Raw genomic sequence first — 7,550 nt, 5'->3', positions numbered from 1 at the left:
AACATTTCACGCATTTCAACACATTTTTTCACCCAAACGTATTTCAAAAAACTACAAACAACAATTTTCAAACTACTCGACTAAACACCCCCTTACCCTCTGTTTTTACACACACACACTTTGTGACTTTCTGCTTCACACACACACCCACATACACTTTGTGGTTCTTGTCTATGATAGCTTGCTCTACACATTTTTCATACACAAAAAGCCTCAAACACCGAGCACACAAACATAAACCCAGCACTTACTCTCTTTTTGCGCGCACACACACTTGACCACGTGCCACCGCATGTGAGCCCACGCGCCACCATTGCCTTAGTGGTTGGTTGACCCGAGGCTACCTTAGCCTCTACACTCTTGTTTTGCTAAGTCACGCGTCGTCTAGTGCCATCATAGGTGGTAGATCAGAAGTGGGTTTTGAGGTTGAGAGTAAGAGAGTAGAAATTAGAGATAGGTGTTGTTTTGGCTCGGATTTAAAGGGATCGAGATGTGGAACCACTATCTGTGGTGGTGGTGATAAGGATCAGAGATAGTGGAAACTTGGGCTTCAGCCATGGGAGCTTCAGAGGTTAAAGACAGAGCTCGGGCTTAGAGTGAGAGAGAGGGCTTGGTGAGATTTATTGTGGTGGCATTGATGTTCAAAGTGGGAGCTTGAAGGGTCGGCCATGAAGGTCCGATGGAGGCTCGGCCTAACGGTTTCAGTGATTAGGGAGAGCAGAGATCGAAGATAGAGAGGGCTCGGGTTTGGTGAGAGCTTGGTAAGGTTTTGGTGAGGAGGAGCTTGCTGTCGTGGTGGTGACGTTGATGCTCAATGATGAGCTTGAGGTGTTCGGCCATGGAGGCTTAGGTTGAGAGAGTTCAGAGATGAGAGAGGAAAGTTCTAGAGAGTGAGGTGGACGTGTTCCAAGCCCAATCCGAGGGTAGCTTGAAGCTTAACCACGGGTTTGGTCTCTTGGACCAGGTTTAAGGCTTCAGCCCTTTTATTCTAATTGGGTTGATAGCTATTTCACTAAAGTTAAACCCCAATTTGTTTTAAGGCTTAGCATTCGACCCAGGCCTCCACTTTAATTTTGAACCCACATGCACATCAAACTTTTAGCCCTCTTTGTTTTAAGTCTTTCCAAAATTGCAATAAAACCCTCAATCATTTCAAAAATCATAAAGAGGCTCCTGAACCCTTGTTTGAAGGCATTCAAACAATTTCCAAGGTCTTCTAATTATCTTTAAATCCACACTTTTTGCTTACCTTCATTTAGAATAATTGATTTGCACCTTGTGTGATGTTTGCATTCCATGTCAAGGTTTACATACTCACATGCTTGCTTCCATGCTTCTTACCTCATCTATGCTTAGATCTACATGATCACATATTTGATATCATGTCTATGGTTATGCCTTACTTAGATCTACATGTTTGTATGCATGTTCTATGCTCCTATGCCTTCATATGCTTGTATGCTCGGATTTGTGATCTTCCATGCTTTTATGCTTACATCCACATGCTTAGACCTACATGTTTACATGCTTGTTTCCTTGCTTCTATGTTCTCTACATGTTTTATGCTATTTTCCATGTGCTTGTACGCTCCATGCCATGTTCGTGTGCCTAGACCTAGGTTATGTTTGTCATGCCATGTGCTATTGTAGCCCCTTTGTTCCTTTTGTCACATCTTCTTGTGTTTTGGCCTATCGGTTTGGACCTAATCTAGACTCTATGGTCTTTGTCGTCGTCCATACACCTTGGCCCATATCAAAGGGTTTGGATCACCCCTATTTGCATGTCTATGCTTGTTTGCTTCTATGCTTTATGTTTGTGTTAGCCTCTCTAGTTCTAGACTTTGTCGTGCTTGACGCCCTCCGCGGGCTTGATCTTGTTTGGTTATACTTGACGCCCATAAGGCCTTATTCGAATGTAACCATTTAGGAGGCATCTTCGGATGCAAGGTTGCTCCTTGCGTGCCCTTTCCTTTTTCGCTCCGTGCAATGATATGCTTGTTTGTGCCATTCATTGGCTTTATGTGCATCTTTACACGCTAGCTTATATGTCCATGCATGAGTCTTGCTTGCTAGTGTGTCATCCATACTTCAACACAATGAAGCTATGGACACCCGATCTAAACCTACATTTGTCTCTCGTGGATACCACCTTTTGTTTGCTTTCTTTCTTATTTGCCCTTTCACTTGTTTGTTTGCTTTCTAGCTTGCATGCCTTCTCGCTTGTTTGTTCACATCCTTGTTTCTATGCTTGCCATGTCTATCACATTTGTCTGCTTTATGTCTTTTCCATATGCTCTTTGCACCTTTTTCTTTCCATTGCTTATCTGCTGGTTTCTTGTCTTTGCCTTTGCGTGTACACACATGGAGTGAGGACGTATGGAGCTAGGGCACAGTTTCCCAGGCGCAAGCAAAAAGGGCAAGGATGCAACCATGTGGATTTGAGGCTTTTGAGCCAAGTGGCTGTAGTCAGAAGGTTTAGGGTTTAGCTTTTCCCTTTGGTTATGTACTCTTCTAAACCCCTTCCTTCCTCCTCCCTTTCTCCCCTAGATGGTTTGTATTAGGTATATTATGTTATGTACCATTCGTTCCTCATCTCTAGAGTATGGCAACCCCTGTTTACTTTCTTGCACCTACATTTTGGGCCATGCTCTAGGGATGCAAACATTTATTTTGCTGCTCTGTATGCTCGCATTGTGCATGATGTATGTACATATATATATACCTGCTTGCCCCCTTCCGGTGTGATTATCACAGTCCGTGTCACTTAAGGCAAGCGATGCCTAATTTTTGCTGCGAAAGTAAGGTGACTTGTCGCTAGATTTTCGCCATAGAAATCTGGCACTTTGCTCAAATGCCTTAGGAAAGTATAGATTGAGACCACACCCATTCAAAAGCCAAACCTCAAAGCCCCCATGTATGCAAAGCCCCGAAAGCCAATATCAAAATCATGTTTTTACTGCCAATTTCTGAAAATTAAGGTTTTATCAAAATAAAGGACTGTCCTTGGATAGGCATTGTGGGGTGCCTAATACCTTCCTCACATGTAACCAAACTTTCGGACCTAAGAATCAAGATTTTTTGTCATCCACATTAGATTGGGAAAAATGCATTTTTTCTTAACCTATGATCGGTAATAAAATCAACTAAAAATAGGTGCCCAATCACACCTTAGAAAAACCCGATAATTGGTGGCGACTCCACTTACTTGTGGTAATCCCTTAAAATTTCGTGAAGATTCCTGCTGTAACGCCAAAGGTAGACCTACCTTCCTCCACTGTGAGAGAGAGAGAGCACCCAAAGCTCCTCGCAAAGCACACCATCACCATTATTGAGAGGGACCTTCCAACGAAACCCTGCGCGCGCAGGAGCTATTGCCACGGTTGGGTGGTCGAACAAGGGCCCGCGACTACGGTTGTGGTTTTTTCCACTTCCATCCCGATCAAGGCCGAGCGTCGACAATCCTTATTCTTGGATTTGTCCCTGCCTTTATTGTAGTGAGTTTGAAATTCTTGTATAAAAGAGTTCACTCCTAATTTTTGTTGTGTGGATATTGCAACCATGGCCATCAAGTACTGTGAGGAGTCATTTGATGAGTCTTTCCGTGATTGCTCTTCTGAATTTAAGACTACATGGATTTATTTAAAGGATAATGGGTCATTCCTTATCATTTTTCCAGAACTTTAGAGCACTAGCATTGGGGGTATAAAAACCCCTGGTTGCTATTTTAGCCATCAAACTCATAAAATCATGCTCCAGCCAGGTTGTTATACCTAAAATAATTTGCAACCTAGCTATAGTCAGTTGGTACATTGCACTAGCAATGGGTGATGTAAAAAAATATTTATTTTACATTCTCAAACACTACTTTATCTATTTTACCAACTCATCTAACAATACACTCAATATCTCAGTTTTTATTTTTACATTCAACCTAATAAAATAATATAAATTATCCTATCAGTGCATTCTCTCTCTTCTCTCCCATCTCTCTCTTTCATCTTTTTTGTACTTTCATATACTTTCATATTTACTTTTATCTTTAGCAACTGTGAATAGTAGGTTGTATATATCCAATCTTACTATTCATGATTGCTAAAATTTTTTAGCAACCCACACCTGGATGAAGCTCAATTTAAGTGGGTGGGTTGCTAAAATAGCAACTAGGGGGATTTTACACCCCCCAAATGCTTGCAACCTCACTGTAGTTATTCCTACTGCCTCAAGCTAGCACTACCAATAGGGAATGTAAAATAATAATAATAATAATAATAATAATAATAATAAAACCTATTTTACCTCCTTAAATACTATTTTATCTATTTTACTAAATCATCCAACAATATACCCAACATTCCAGTTTTTATTTTTAAATACAACCTAATAAAATAATATAAACTACCTAATAAAAAAACTAAAATGTAAGAAAAGAGAGTGTGAGAGGAAGAGAGAGACTGAGAGAGTGTGAGAGATTAAAAAAAAAAAAAAAAATTCTTTACAACCCCATGAATAGTAAATGCAACCACTGTAACAAGGAAGGAAATTTTTTTAGGTTTACATACCCGGATGGAGCATGATTTTAGGGATTTAGTTGCTAAAATAGCAATTTGGGGTTTTTGCACTCCCAATGCTAGTGCTAAGGACATCCATTAGCATTTCCCTATAAGATAATTTGATCAAAACCATTAGGCTTAGCTCGATTAGGTTTGCCATAACAAGTTATAATAGAACTCATGGAGCTGAGTAAGAATATTGACTGTAATTAAATTGCTAATTTGCATTGTTTAAAGGGAAAGTGTTTGATTTTGAGAAGGAATCAATGTCAGGCGAATGAATGTTGGAAATAAATAAGAGATAATACCTGAATTTTCCTTGGAAATTACACAATTTGATTTTACCAAAAGAGGTGGCAGAGATGAGGCGTGGACCAAGTCACTGTCTTGAGACAAATTGTGTCGTCTATGGTATATCCAATGTTGTTAGACAAATAGTTTCTACATATTGCCCCCAGGATACAACAGCCCAGCCACCTTTGCTGATTATCCTTGCGAGCCTACACTGCTCATAAGATATAAGCTCTCTATAGTACTTTCTTTTCCCATAAAATTTTGTAAAAGATTAAATATTTTTGTGATAGTAAGAAGCAATAGATGGTAAGTGTTTAGGACAATAAAAAAATGTTTTTGAAGAGTTTTCAGCTTTGTAATTCAAAAATAATGTGTCTCTTCATTTTTATTTCTTTCCATATATATATATATATATATAATATAGACTGGAAATCAAATATTGTTGTAAGGTTGAATTTAATCAACCATCTTGTTGGTTTTATTCCGTGCCAATTTGCTTATAGTTCAGAATTTAGAAACCCTGTATTTAGGTGAGAATTATGTAAGGGTAGTGTGTGAGAGAGTGTGAAGAAATTCTCAAGAATGTGCGGTGAAGCAGGGACTCACGACTGGATCTCGTGGGTGGCTCACAACTGGCAAGCCGCCAGATGATGCACACGTGTGAAGTATGCAGAGAAACTGAACCGTCATGCCAGCTGTAGTACTACAGGACAAAAAGTCCAGATTGGCCATTCAGTTAGCTCACGGCTTGAACTCACAACTCAGTCAAGTCACGAGGCCAAGTCACCAGCCAGCTCTATTTTGGAAAAACTGACTTTTTGCATTCCTTTCTCACCCTAGTATAAATACCCCTTATACCCACGAAATGTAGAGAGCTTCCAGAGAAAATTTTAAGAGAGAAACCCTAGAGAAAAACAAGATTGACTCATCCACAATCTTTTCATAGAGACTCTTTAAATTCCTCTACTCTCACCCTCTCAATTCTTACATCCTTGAAAGGTTCATTACCCAAATTCTTTTCTCATCATACCCATATCTGTGAGAATGCTATTTGGTGGCTTGGGAAGGAGTTAGGAGGGGATCAATGGTTATTAGTTGATGTTATGGGCTATAGCGGAATCCGGTAAGCTAAAGAAGACAAAGGTTCGGCGCAACCTCGTTGGAGCAAGAAGCTTGGAGGGCTTAGGTACACTGGGTAGATTAGGCTTAGAGGGTCTTCTGTTGTTCATGTATCCCAACTTTATTCTTTAGTGGATTATTGACCACTTGAAAGGCGACGGAGAGGTTTTACGCCGAGGGCTTCGGTTTCCTCTTCAATAACACATCATTGTATTGTCCTTGTGTTTGCATCTCTCTTCTCTTAATTTTTGCCATTTAATTTCTGCTGTGGATGTGATTTTATTTGGTTTAGATTGTTTATCAATTCTGTTATTAGCTTATGTTCATTTTCCGCACATATATTGTTTGACATTAAGCTTGAATTGATATTTTTGTAATTGGGGGTCTAAACGTTCATAGTGTTTTATACGCTATTTGAACATTCAATTGTCTTTGCCAAAATCTCAATCTGTACATTGGGAACAAAGAAAAGGTCATAATGCTTTGAAATTAATGTCCCATAGATTACGTTGCTGAACATTATTACAATATCTTTTTGAAAGTTTCTGAATATATATTACAAAAAATTACTAGCTGTTTTGACCTTCCTTAAACCAAATAGTAAACACTTATGTATATATGGTAACATAAAATAATTCAGCAATAGTTGTACATTTAAGTGTTGAAAATCTTCCATATATGACGTTATTATATCATATTCAATTAAGAATGTTTGAATACAAAACGTTTAGAATGGAAAGTATATATTTGTAATAAAACCAAATATACTGGCAATTATGATATTAATATCGCGTTAATATTCATAAATTTTCTAATTAAAACCATTGACAAAAGTTATTCAAATTTTGAATTATATTTGAATTTCAAAATTTAGTAATCAATGTTACTGAGATTAAAGAATAATTGATACATATAAATGAGTATTAAAATAAATATAATATTTTTTTATAAAAATATCCAACATGAACTAGCCTGGGTTGGCTTCAGCAGGTTCTGTTCTGAGGTCTGATGATGATAAGAATAGACCAAAGAATTTTTTGGGTAATATGCTAAGTATAACACACTACCTCACCCCCAAAAATACAAGTGGGGCATGTCGTGGTTGAAGATTAAATATGGAAATTAACTACAGATGGCTAATGGTTTGTCCACCTCAAGTTTACAGGGCCCTCATCAACCGTTCTAGACTACAGTGACCAGTAACAACTCTCATCAATTAACGAAAAGGGTAGTCAGTGCTGGCAGATTGGCACTCATTTATTGTTGACCTCGACTGGTGATTATAATTTTCTTTTTGAAATGGTCTTGTCTGTAATTTCATAATTGTTGACCTCGACTGGTGATTGCAAGAGTTACTGAATGCTGAATCTAAACGCACATCCAAATCTTCAAACCTTTCAGTAAAATTTCAGGCACCAGTAGACTTTAAAGTTATTATGTACTCCAGTAAAAAATACAAGTGGGGCATGAAGTGGTTGAATGGTAAATGTCTGAATTAACTACAGATGGCTATTGATTTGTCTAAAGTAACACACATCCAAATCTTCAAACCTTTAGGTAAAATTTCCAGAAAGAATCCCATGTGAAA

The sequence above is a fragment of the Quercus suber genome, unplaced genomic scaffold (assembly GCF_002906115.3).
Source record: "Quercus suber isolate HL8 unplaced genomic scaffold, Cork oak 2.0 scaffold_29, whole genome shotgun sequence".
NCBI classification, from domain to species: domain Eukaryota; kingdom Viridiplantae; phylum Streptophyta; class Magnoliopsida; order Fagales; family Fagaceae; genus Quercus; species Quercus suber.
This window is presented reverse-complemented; position numbering follows the sequence as displayed.